The 13,657-nt window shown below is 55.5% G+C and overlaps 1 long non-coding RNA gene across 1 annotated transcript in view; it reads right to left on the reverse strand.

The window, feature by feature from the left end:
• Window positions 1–2,708: 2,708 nt before the first annotated feature.
• LOC142464537 (uncharacterized) overlaps window positions 2,709–13,657 on the reverse strand; it is a 31,023-nt gene continuing 20,074 nt past the window's right edge. The window contains exon 4 of the long non-coding RNA XR_012787681.1: window positions 2,709–3,939. This is a non-coding gene — a long non-coding RNA (uncharacterized LOC142464537). The remainder of the gene's footprint in view (window positions 3,940–13,657) is intronic.

The following is a 13,657-nucleotide window of genomic DNA, read 5'->3' on the forward strand; positions in this document are numbered from 1 at the left end:
AGCCAGGTTGTAGAGGGTCTAGGAGAGATTAGGTGTTGAGAAAATGGAGCAAGTGAGAGAATACAAAGTGTTCAGTGAGTTTAGAGGCAAAAGGCAGAAGGGAGACAGGGCGATGGTTAGATAAAGCTTGCTGTCTTTGGGTAAGGATATAAATGTGGCATGTGTGAAGGAGCCTCACCCCCAACCTTAATAGGATCAGCTGTGTGGATGGACCATACCCCATCGTGAGGCATACTCTATCCCACTTTGTGTGTGTGTGTGTATATATATATTTATTTTAATCTGGTCTGTAACTGTTACATATGCCCATAATCATATATATACTGTTCATGCAATGTCTGTAAATATTATGTATAACCTTTGTCTATTTAATGTAACCATGTAACGTCAACATAACTCTGTGCCTAGGACATACTTGGAAACAAGAGGTATCTCTCAGTGTATTACTTCCTGGTAACACATTTTATATCTATATATATCTATATTTTAGAAGCGCTGAAATCAAGGGCCCCATATAATATAACCTAACCACAGAAGATAGGTAAAAGCATATAGGGTTAGAAGGTAATGAGCATCTTCACAGGTGGCTTATCGGTGCACGTTTAGGTGTTTGAGCCGCGGGTGCCGCTGGCTTCGTGGCTCTGGTGTCTCTTCTCTGGGGCTTGGAGGGAAGACCTGGAACCTACCATGTCCGTGTCCCGTCTTACTATCCTTATCGGGGATTCCTGCAGCACTCATGGGGGCGACGGCCTCATTTTGGGGTCTCTGCCTCTTCTTAATGGGATCAGCTGTGTGGCTGGACCACACTCCGTCCCACAATAAGCAGTCACTGTGTGTGTGTGTGTGTGTGTGTACCAATCTCCATGCTAACACTCCGTCCCACAATAAGCCGCCATTTTGTGTGTGTGTACCAATCTCCATGCTAACACTCCGTCCCACAATAAGCAGCCACTTTGTGTGTGTGTGTGTGTGTGTGTACCAATCTCCATGCTAACACTCCGTCCCACAATAAGCAGTCACTTTGTGTGTGTGTACCAATCTCCATGCTAACACTCCGTCCCACAATAAGCAGTCACTTTGTGTGTGTGTACCAATCTCTATGCAAACACTCCGTCCCACAATAAGCAGCCACTTTGTGTGTGTGTGTGTGTGTACCAATCTCTATGCAAACACTCCGTCCCACAATAAGCAGTCACTTTGTGTGTGTGTGTGCAGCAGACTCTGTGCTAACACACTGTCCCACAATAAGCAGCCACATTGTGAGTGTGTGTGTGTACCAATCTCCATGCTAACACTCCGTCCCACAATCAGCAGCCACTTTGTGAGTGTGTGTGTGTACCAAACTCCATGCTAACACTCCGTCCCACAATCAGCAGCCATTTTGTGTGTGTGTACCAAACTCCATGCTAACATTCGTCCCACAATAAGCAGTCACTTTGTGTGTGTGTGTGTGTGTACCAAACTCCATGCTAACACTCCGTCCCACAATAAGCAGTCACTTTGTGTGTGTGTGTGTGTGTACCAAACTCCATGCTAACACTCCGTCCCACAATCAGCAGCCATTTTGTGTGTGCGCATGTACCAAACTCCATGCTAACACTCCGTCCCACAATCAGCAGCCATTTTGTGTGTGTGTGCGCATGTACCAAACTCCATGCTAACACTCCGTCCCACAATCAGCAGCCACTTTACCTTCTTCCCTGTATAGTGTAATCTCTCAGGATCATGGCCCTCATAGTGTCTCTGTGTGTGTGTGAGCGCACGTGCCAGGGGTGTGAAGAGGTAAAGTCCGTGTAACAATGCTGTTGTGTTAATAAAGTGCTGTGGCCTTTTGCCCCTAGAGATGACGTAGTCCGTGTGTTATTTACGGGTGTAAAGCGGTAAAGGACCTGCACAATGAATGAGGCACAGGTCATGTAAACACAGTGCTGAGACTCCGGTAAGGTATAGCGCTAAGCGCCAGCGGGCAGGAGACGCAATAAGGCGCCTTCCCCTACTCATCTCTAACACGGGTACCCCATTATTCCCAAACACGCCCGTCAATTCTCTTCTATTCAGACATTTCTCCATTACAGAGAGTAGTGTTAGGACCTGCGAGAGGGCCGTGACGTGGCTGCACAGTGGTCAGGCCGTGACGTGGCTGCACAGTGGTCAGGTCGTGACGTGGCTGTAGATTGGTCGTGACGTGGCTGCACAGTGGTCATGTCGTGATGTGGCTGTAGATTGGTCGTGACGTGGCTGCACAGTGGTCATGTCGTGATGTGGCTGTAGATTGGTCGTGATGTGGCTGCACAGTGGTCATGTCGTGACGTGGCTGTAGATTGGTCGTGACGTGGCTGCAGGCTTGTAAAGCTGTGCCCAAAGATTTTAATTACATGTCCCTTAGTTATGAGATGACAAACAGATACAGTATTTAACTTTGTCATTTGGATGTAGCATTGGGGATATATATATATATATATATATATATATACACACATACACACACACAACTTGAGACTCCACTAAATTAGGTCTCTCATGTGTACATATGTACGCGCGTGTGTGTATATCCGGGTGTGTATGTGTGTATATCCGGGTTTGTGTGTATATTTATATAGGGCATGTTAATGACGTCACGTCTGCACACACGGGAAGTTTCCGCATCGGCTGCTTATTTATTCTGCAATCTGACTAACTGCACAATATTCTTTAAACATTAACACGCCCGCGCACAAACACCGCTCACACGCCCCACGCACTATTCACACACCACTCACGCCCACGCACAAACACCGCTCACACGCCCCACGCACTATTCACACACCGGCGCACAAACACCGCTCACGCCCGTGCACAAACACCGCTCACACGCCCCACGCACTATTCACACACCATCGCACAAACACCGCTCACACGCCCCACGCACTATTCACACACCGGCGCACAAACACCGCTCACACACCCCACGCACTATTCACACACCGGCGCACAAACACCGCTCACACGCCCGCGCACAAACACCACTCACACACCCCACGCACAAACACCGCTCACACGTCCGCGCACAAACACCGCTCACACGCCCCACGCACTATTCACACGCCTGCGCACAAACACCGCTCACACGCCCCACGCACTATTCACACGCCTGCGCACAAACACCGCTCACACGCCCCACGCACTATTCACACGCCCGCGCACAAACACTGCTCACACGCCCCACGCACTATTCACACACCCGCTCACAAACACCACTCACATACACCGGCGCACGCCCCACGCACTATTCACACGCCCGCGCACAAACACCACTCACACACCCGCGCACAAACACCACTCATACGCCTCACGCACTATTCACACGTCCGCGCACAAACACCGCTCACGCCCCACGCACTATTTACACGCCCGCGCAGAAACACCGTTCACTCCACGTACTATTCACACACCCACGCACAAACACCGCTCACACACTCCACGTACTATTCACACACCCACGCACAAACACCGCTCACACACTCCACGCACTATTCACACGCCCCACACACTATTCACACGCCCGCGCACAAACACCGCTCACACGCCCCACACACTATTCACACGCCCGCGCACAAACACCGCTCACGCCCCACGCCCTCGCACAAACACTGCACACACGCATTATTCACCCGCCCCGAACTAACTGCTCACACGCTCCACACACTATTCACACGCCCCGCACTCGCTACTCACATGACCTGCACTCATTGCATCCACACACCGCTCAGTCACAAGCACGCGCCATTCACACGCGCGCTATTCACACGCCTGCACACCAGCTTTGGAACAGATGAGCGTCCGGGATTCAGATATCAGACGGATAAAAGCGATCGGGTGCATACAGCGGCCCGGGAGTGATGAGAATCCCACCGTACGGCTCTGCTTGCTGCAGCCGGATAATATTCTGAGTGCAGAGAACTGGGGAGACACCATATACACACATATATCATGTGGGCTCATTTGCATGTCATTACCCACAATCCCTGCCTGCAGTGGAAGCATTATATGCCAAGACATAATGGCGAAAGGCGGGGCTGCAGACCTTACAGCGTAACCTACGGGTGAATATTACAACATATCCAATATATTATGTGACAAATGATGTAATAACTCTCACCATAAACAATTGTTCTATTACAATAACCCTATATAACTGGGAACACAGACCACCCCCAACGTGCACACCAAGAAATTAGATATTGTCATTTCCAGCGGGAATACAAGAAAAAAATAGTACCTGAAACATGGGATACACAATAAATACGGGAAAAATACTCATAGAAAACATGGTGTGTTAATAAACCATATTATATAGGTGGTGAAAAATGAATCCAAAATATAAAAACGCAAATAAAATACACACGGACTGCCCAAAAAAATGCTTAATGTAGAATTGCTCCCAGATAAGGATTTTCCGCACGTCCAGAATCCGTCGTTGAATTGTACTGTAGAAGACGGCAGCGTTTGTATCCAAAATCTACTGCTTCTCCTATCAGGGAAGAAGGAAAACCCAACCCACAGTGTAACAGGTTCCCCGAGGAAGCGCTAGCAACTGCGAAACGCATCGGATTGGAGATACGGACAGCAAGAGCACCTAGCACGTGGAACCGGAAGTGACGTTACACACCGCGAGCAGAGTCACATCGAGCACGTGTGAGGTATCCTTGCTGATACGCGCAGGATTGAAGGATTGGAAATACAGACCGCAAGGGGACCTAGCACGTGGAACCGGAAGAGACGTCCGAGGTGGCAGGCGTGGGTGGTCGGAGCCACATCAGGCACACGAGAGATTTTCTTGCTGCTGTGAAACGCGTGGTTTTGGAGACATGGACAGAAAGAGTAACTAGCGCGTGGAACCGGAAGTGACATCAGAGATGGCGGGTGCGGGCACTGTAGTGCTGTTCCATTTATTGAAGTGAAACTTCTATGCTTGCCTTGTTGGTGACGGAAGTGCACTCCAGGAAGTGACGTCACTGCTGGCAGAAGAGGCCCCCCGCGCTCGGCGCGCCTGCGCATGCCGCCTCAGCACTCTATCCTGATTTCGCAGTAGGCGCCGGCTGGGCGCACGCACATGCAGACGCAGCACAGGCGGAACACACAGACGCACGCACACACAAACACACACACACAGAAGGAATTCAGTTACTCTACATATACTGTAGATGTGCAAATAGGTAACCATGGTGTGTGTGCCGCGCACGCGCGTTCTAAGTCAAATTTCTCTGCGTTTTGCCACTGAAATTGTGTTTTTGATTTTTCATTAAAAACATCACAAATACACTTTCTGTGACAAAACAGTGTGACAAAACACAAAGCGGTTTCACTTAAACTGCACGTGCTCGGCCCACACTTTCCCCCCCTGATCTGTGCAGAGGTGACACATTTGTTGAACATCACTTTATCTCGCTGAGAGTCACACGGAGGCCACTTTCTTACTCGCTCCGGCGACTTCTCCGGTCTGTTGCTGGAGATCTTCTGGGCTTGTGGCAAGAATAACAATGTCATCTGCAGGTCGGAGGTGACACAAATAGTCACCGATGATTTTGTTTCCTTTTTCTTCCCAACTCAATGTCTTGAACAATTCTTCGTGTTGCAGTGACACAGTGTCTCCCTGCCGCACTCCCTTACTGACCCTGGTGACACGGTGTCTCCCTGCCGCACTCCCTTACTGACCCTGGTGACACGGTGTCTCCCTGCCGCACTCCCTTACTGATCCTGGTGACATGGTGTCTCCCTGCCGCACTCCCTTACTGATCCTGGTGACATGGTGTCTCCTTGCCGCACTCCCTTACTGACCCCGGTGACATGGTGTCTCCCTGCCACACTCCCTTACTGATCCTGGTGACACGGTGTCTCCCTGCCGCACTCCCTTACTGATCCTGGTGACACGGTGTCTCCCTGCCGCACTCCCTTACTGATCCTGGTGACATGGTGTCTCCCTGCCGCACTCCCTTACTGATCCTGGTGACATGGTGTCTCCCTGCCGCACTCCCTTACTGACCCTGGTGACATGGTGTCTCCCTGCCGCACTCACTGATCCTGGTGACATGGGAGTCTCCCCGCCGCACTCCCTTACTGATCCTGGTGACACGGTGTCTCCCTGCCGCACTCCCTTACTGATCCTGGTGACATGGTGTCTCCCTGCCGCACTCCCTTACTGATCCTGGTGACATGGTGTCTCCCTGCCACACTCCCTTACTGATCCTGGTGACACGGTGTCTCCCTGCCGCACTCACTGATCCTGGTGACATGGGAGTCTCCCCGCCGCACTCCCTTACTGATCCTGGTGACACGGTGTCTCCCTGCCGCACTCCCTTACTGATCCTGGTGACATGGTGTCTCCCTGCCGCACTCCCTTACTGATCCTGGTGACACGGTGTCTCCCTGCTGCACTCCCTTACTGATCCTGGTGACACGGTGTCTCCCTGCCGCACTCCCTTACTGATCCTGGTGACACGGTGTCTCCCTGCCGCACTCCCTTACTGATCCTGGTGACACGGTGTCTCCCTGCCGCACTCCCTTACTGATCCTGGTGACACAGTGTCTCCCTGCCGCACTCCCTTACTGATCCTGGTGACACGGTGTCTCCCTGCCGCACTCACTGATCCTGGTGACATGGAGTCTCCCTGCCGCACTCCCTTACTGATCCTGGTGATACGGTGTCTCCCTGCCGCACTCCCTTACTGATCCTGGTGACACGGTGTCTCCCTGCCGCACTCCCTTACTGATCCTGGTGACACGGTGTCTCCCTGCCGCACTCACTGATCCTGGTGACATGGAGTCTCCCTGCCGCACTCCCTTACTGATCCTGGTGACACAGTGTCTCCCTGCCGCACTCCCTTACTGATCCTGGTGACACGGTGTCTCCCTGCCGCACTCCCTTACTGATCCTGGTGACATGGAGTCTCCCCGTCGCACTCCCTTACTGATCCTAGTGACACGGTGTCTCCCTGCCGCACTCCCTTCCTGATCCTGGTGACACGGTGTCTCCCTGCCGCACTCCCTTACTGATCCTGGTGACACGGTGTCTCCCTGCCGCACTCCCTTACTGATCCTGGTGACACGGTGTCTCCCTGCCGCACTCACTGATCCTGGTGACATGGTGTCTCCCTGCCGCACTCCCTTACTGATCCTGGTGACACGTTGTCTCCCTGCTGCACTCCCTTACTGATCCTGGTGACACGGTGTCTCCCTGCCGCACTCCCTTACTGATCCTGGTGACACGGTGTCTCCCTGCCGCACTCACTGATCCTGGTGACACCGTGTCTCCCTGCCGCACTCCCTTACTGATCCTGGTGACACAGTGTCTCCCTGCCGCACTCCCTTACTGATCCTGGTGACACGTTGTCTCCCTGCTGCACTCCCTTACTGATCCTGGTGACATGGCATCTCCCTGTCACACTCCCTTACTGATCCTGGTGACACAGTGTCTCCCTGCCGCACTCCCTTACTGATCCTGGTGACACGGTATCTCCCTGCCGCACTCCCTTACTGATCCTGGTGACACGGTGTCTCCCTGCCGCACTCCCTTACTGATCCTGGTGACACGGTGTCTCCCTGCCGCACTCCCTTACTGATCCTAGTGACACGGTGTCTCCCTGCCGCACTCCCTTACTGATCCTGGTGACACGGTGTCTCCCTGCCGCACTCCCTTACTGATCCTAGTGACACGGTGTCTCCCTGCCGCACTCCCTTACTGACCCTGGTGACACGGTGTCTCCCTGCCGCACTCCCTTACTGATCCTGGTGACATGGTGTCTCCCTGCCGCACTCCCTTACTGATCCTGGTGACATGGTGTCTCCCTGCCACACTCCCTTACTGATCCTGGTGACACGGTGTCTCCCTGCCGCACTCCCTTGCTGATCCTGGTGACACGGTGTCTCCCTGCCACACTCCCTTACTGATCCTGGTGACACGGTGTCTCCCTGCCGCACTCCCTTACTGATCCTGGTGACACGGTGTCTCCCTTACTGATCCTGGTGACATGGTGTCTCCCTTACTGACCCTGGTGACACGGTGTCTCCCTGCCGCACTCCCTTACTGATCCTGGTGACACGGAGTCTCCCTGCCGCACTCCCTTACTGATCCTGGTGACATGGTGTCTCCCTGCCACACTCCCTTACTGATCCTGGTGACACGGTGTCTCCCTGCCGCACTCCCTTGCTGATCCTGGTGACACGGTGTCTCCCTGCCACACTCCCTTACTGATCCTGGTGACACGGTGTCTCCCTGCCGCACTCCCTTACTGATCCTGGTGACAAGGTGTCTCCCTTACTGATCCTTACTGATCCTGGTGACATGGTGTCTCCCTTACTGATCCTGGTGACACGGTGTCTCCCTTACTGATCCTGGTGACATGGTGTCTCCCTTACTGATCCTGGTGACACGGTGTCTCCCTGCCGCACTCACTGATCCTGGTGACATGGAGTCTCCCTGCCGCACTCCCTTACTGATCCTGGTGACACGGTGTCTCCCTGCCGCACTCCCTTACTGATCCTGGTGACACGGTGTCTCCCTGCCGCACTCCCTTACTGATCCTGGTGACACGGTGTCTCCCTGCCGCACTCCCTTACTGATCCTGGTGACACGGTGTCTCCCTGCCGCACTCCCTTACTGATCCTGGTGACATGGAGTCTCCCTGCCGCACTCCCTTACTGATCCTGGTGACACGGTGTCTCCCTGCCGCACTCCCTTACTGATCCTGGTGACACGGTGTCTCCCTACTGCACTCCCTTACTGATCCTGGTGACATGGTGTCTCCCTTACTGATCCTGGTGACACGGTGTCTCCCTGCCGCACTCACTGATCCTGGTGACATGGAGTCTCCCTGCCGCACTCCCTTACTGATCCTGGTGACATGGAGTCTCCCTGCCGCACTCCCTTACTGATCCTGGTGACACGGTGTCTCCCTGCCGCGCTCCCTTACTGATCCTGGTGACACGGTGTCTCCCTGCCGCACTCCCTTACCGATCCTGGTGACACGGTGTCTCCCTGCCACACTCCCTTACTGATCCTGGTGACACGGTGTCTCCCTGCTGCACTCCCTTACTGATCCTGGTGACACGGTGTCTCCCTGCCGCGCTCCCTTACTGATCCTGGTGACACGGTGTCTCCCTGCTGCACTCCCTTACTGATCCTGGTGACACGGTGTCTCCCTGCCACCACTCACTTACTGATCCTGGTGACACGGTGTCTCCCTGCTGCACTCCCTTACTGATCCTGGTGACACGGTGTCTCCCTGCCGCACTCCCTTACTGATCCTGGTGACACGGTATCTCCCTGCCGCACTCCCTTACTGATCCTGGTGACACGGTGTCTCCCTGCCGCACTCCCTTACTGACCCTGGTGACACGGTGTCTCCCTGCCGCACTCCCTTACTGATCCTGGTGACATGGTGTCTCCCTGCCGCACTCCCTTACTGATCCTGGTGACACAGTGTCTCCCTGCCGCACTCCCTTACTGATCCTGGTGACACGGTGTCTCCCTGCCGCACGCCCTTACTGATCCTGGTGACATGGTGTCTCCCTCCCGCACTCCCTTACTGATCCTGGTGACATGGTGTCTCCCTGCCGCACTCCCTTTTTGATCCTGGTGACATGGTGTCTCCCTGCCACACTCCCTTACTGATTCTGGTGACACGGTGTCTCCCTGCCGCACTCCCTTGCTGATCCTGGTGACACGGTGTCTCCCTGCCACACTCCCTTACTGATCCTGGTGACACGGTGTCTCCCTGCCGCACTCCCTTACTGATCCTGGTGACACGGTGTCTCCCTGCCTCTCTCCCTTACTGATCCTGGTGACATGGTGTCTCCCTGCCGCACTCACTGATCCTGGTAACATGGAGTCTCCCTGCCGCACTCCCTTACTGATCCTGGTGACATGGTGTCTCCCTGCCGCACTCCCTTACTGATCCTGGTGACACAGTGTCTCCCTGCCGCACTCCCTTACTGATCCTGGTGACACGGTGTCTCCCTGCCGCACTCCCTTACTGATCCTGGTGACACGGTGTCTCCCTGCCGCACTCCCTTACTGATACTGGTGACATGGTGTCTCCCTGCCGCACGCCCTTACTGATCCTGGTGACACGGTGTCTCCCTGCCGCACTCCCTTACTGATCCTGGTGACATGGTGTCTCCCTGCCGCGCTCCCTTACTGATCCTGGTGACACAGTGTCTCCCTGCCGCACTCCCTTACTGATCCTGGTGACACGGTGTCTCCCTGCCGCACTCCCTTACTGATCCTGGTGACACGGTGTCTCCCTGCCGCACTCCCTTACTGATCCTGGTGACACGGTGTCTCCCTGCCGCACTCCCTTACTGATCCTGGTGACATGGTGTCTCCCTGCCGCACTCCCGTACTGATCCTGGTGACACGGTGTCTCCCTGCCGCACTCCCTTACTGATCCTGGTGACACGGTGTCTCCCTGCCGCACTCCCTTACTGATCCTGGTGACACGGTGTCTCCCTGCCGCACTCCCTTGCTGATCCTGGTGACACGGTGTATTCCTGCCGCACTCCCTTACTGATCCTGGTGACACGGTGTCTCCCTGCCGCACTCCCTTACTGATCCTGGTGACACCATGTCTTACTGCCGCACTCCCTTAATGATCCTGGTGACATGGTGTCTCCCTGCCGCACTCCCTTACTGATCCTGGTGACATAGTGTCTCCCTGCCGCACTCCCTTACTGATCCTGGTGACACGGTGTCTCCCTGCCGCACTCCCTTACTGATCCTGGTGACACGGTGTCTCCCTGCCGCACTCCCTTACTGATCCTGGTGACACAGTGTCTCCCTGCCGCGCTCCCTTACTGATCCTGGTGACACAGTGTCTCCCTGCCGCACTCCCTTACTGATCCTGGTGACACGGTGTCTCCCTGCCGCACTCCCTTACTGATCCTGGTGACATGGTGTCTCCCTGCCGCACTCCCTTACTGATCCTGGTGACACGGTGTCTCCCTGCCGCACTCCCTTGCTGATCCTGGTGACACGGTGTATTCCTGCCGCACTCCCTTACTGATCCTGGTGACACGGCGTCTCCCTCCCGCAGTCCCTTACTGATCCTGGTGACACGGTGTCTCCCTGCCGCGCTCCCTTACTGATCCTAGTGACACGGTGTCTCCCTGCTGCACTCCCTTACTGATCCTGGTGACACGGTGTCTCCCTGCCGCACTCCCTTACTGATCCTGGTGACACGGTGTCTCCCTGCCGCACTCCCTTACTGATCCTGGTGACATGGTGTCTCCCTGCCGCACTCCCGTACTGATCCTGGTGACACGGTGTCTCCCTGCCGCACTCCCTTACTGATCCTGGTGACACGGTGTCTCCCTGCCGCACTCCCTTACTGATCCTGGTGACACGGTGTCTCCCTGCCGCACTCCCTTGCTGATCCTGGTGACACGGTGTATTCCTGCCGCACTCCCTTACTGATCCTGGTGACACGGTGTCTCCCTGCCGCACTCCCTTACTGATCCTGGTGACACCATGTCTTACTGCCGCACTCCCTTAATGATCCTGGTGACATGGTGTCTCCCTGCCGCACTCCCTTACTGATCCTGGTGACATAGTGTCTCCCTGCCGCACTCCCTTACTGATCCTGGTGACACGGTGTCTCCCTGCCGCACTCCCTTACTGATCCTGGTGACACGGTGTCTCCCTGCCGCACTCCCTTACTGATCCTGGTGACACAGTGTCTCCCTGCCGCGCTCCCTTACTGATCCTGGTGACACAGTGTCTCCCTGCCGCACTCCCTTACTGATCCTGGTGACACGGTGTCTCCCTGCCGCACTCCCTTACTGATCCTGGTGACATGGTGTCTCCCTGCCGCACTCCCTTACTGATCCTGGTGACACGGTGTCTCCCTGCCGCACTCCCTTGCTGATCCTGGTGACACGGTGTATTCCTGCCGCACTCCCTTACTGATCCTGGTGACACGGCGTCTCCCTCCCGCAGTCCCTTACTGATCCTGGTGACACGGTGTCTCCCTGCCGCGCTCCCTTACTGATCCTAGTGACACGGTGTCTCCCTGCTGCACTCCCTTACTGATCCTGGTGACACGGTGCCTCCCTCCCGCACTCCCTTACTGATCCTGGTGACACGGTGCCTCCCTGCCGCACTCCCTTACTGATCCTGGTGACACGGTGTCTCCCTGCCGCACTCCCTTACTGATCCTGGTGACACGGTGTCTGCCTGCCGCACTCCCTTACTGATCCTGGTGACACGGTGTCTCCCTGCCGCACTCCTTTACTGATCCTGGTGACACGGTGTCTCCCTGCCGCACTCCCTTACTGATCCTGGTGACACGGTGTCTCCCTGCCGCACTCCTTTACTGATCCTGGTGACACGGTGTCTCCCTGCCGCACTCCCTTACTGATCCTGGTGACACGGTGTCTCCCTGCCGCACTCCCTTGCTGATCCTGGTGACAGTGTCTTCCTGCCGCACTCCCTTACTGATCCTGGTGACACGGTGTCTCCCTGCCGCAAGCCCTTACTGATCCTGGTGACACAGTGTCTCCCTGCCACACTCCCTTACTGATCCTGGTGACACAGTGTCTCCCTGCCGCACTCCCTTACTGATCCTGGTGACACGGTGTCTCCCTGCTGCACTCCCTTACTGATCCTGGTGACACGGTGTCTCCCTGCCGCACTCCCTTACTGATCCTGGTGACACGGTGTCTCCCTGCCGCACTCCCTTACTGATCCTGGTGACACGGTGTCTCCCTGCCGCGCTCCCTTACTGATCCTGGTGACACGGTGTCTCCCTGCCGCGCTCCCTTACTGATCCTGGTGACACGGTGTCTCCCTGCCGCACTCCCTTACTGATCCTGGTGACACAGTGTCTCCCTGCCGCACTCCCTTACTGATCCTGGTGACACGGTGTCTCCCTGCCGCACTCCCTTACTGATCCTGGTGACACGGTGTCTCCCTGCTGCACTCCCTTACTGATCCTGGTGACACGGTGTCTCCCTGCCGCACTCCCTTACTGATCCTGGTGACACGGTGTCTCCCTGCCGCACTCCCTTACTGATCCTGGTGACACGGTGTCTCCCTACTGCACTCCCTTACTGATCCTGGTGACATGGTGTCTCCCTTACTGATCCTGGTGACGCGGTGTCTCCCTGCCGCACTCACTGATCCTGGTGACATGGAGTCTCCCTGCCGCACTCCCTTACTGATCCTGGTGACACGGTGTCTCCCTGCCGCACTCCCTTACTGATCCTGGTGACACGGTGTCTCCCTGCCGCACTCCCTTACTGATCCTGGTGACACGGTGTCTCCCTACTGCACTCCCTTACTGATCCTGGTGACACGGTGTCTCCCTGCCGCACTCCCTTACTGATCCTGGTGACACGGTGTCTCCCTGCCGCACTCCCTTACCGATCCTGGTGACACGGTGTCTCCCTGCCACACTCCCTTACTGATCCTGGTGACACGGTGTCTCCCTGCTGCACTCCCTTACTGATCCTGGTGACACGGTGTCTCCCTGCCGCGCTCCCTTACTGATCCTGGTGACACGGTGTCTCCCTGCTGCACTCCCTTACTGATCCTGGTGACACGGTGTCTCCCTGCCGCACTCCCTTACTGATCCTGGTGACACGGTATCTCCCTGCCGCACTCCCTTACTGATCCTGGTGACAC

This window comes from Ascaphus truei, chromosome 13 (assembly GCF_040206685.1).
Source record: "Ascaphus truei isolate aAscTru1 chromosome 13, aAscTru1.hap1, whole genome shotgun sequence".
In the NCBI taxonomy this organism is placed as follows: Eukaryota; Metazoa; Chordata; class Amphibia; order Anura; family Ascaphidae; genus Ascaphus; species Ascaphus truei.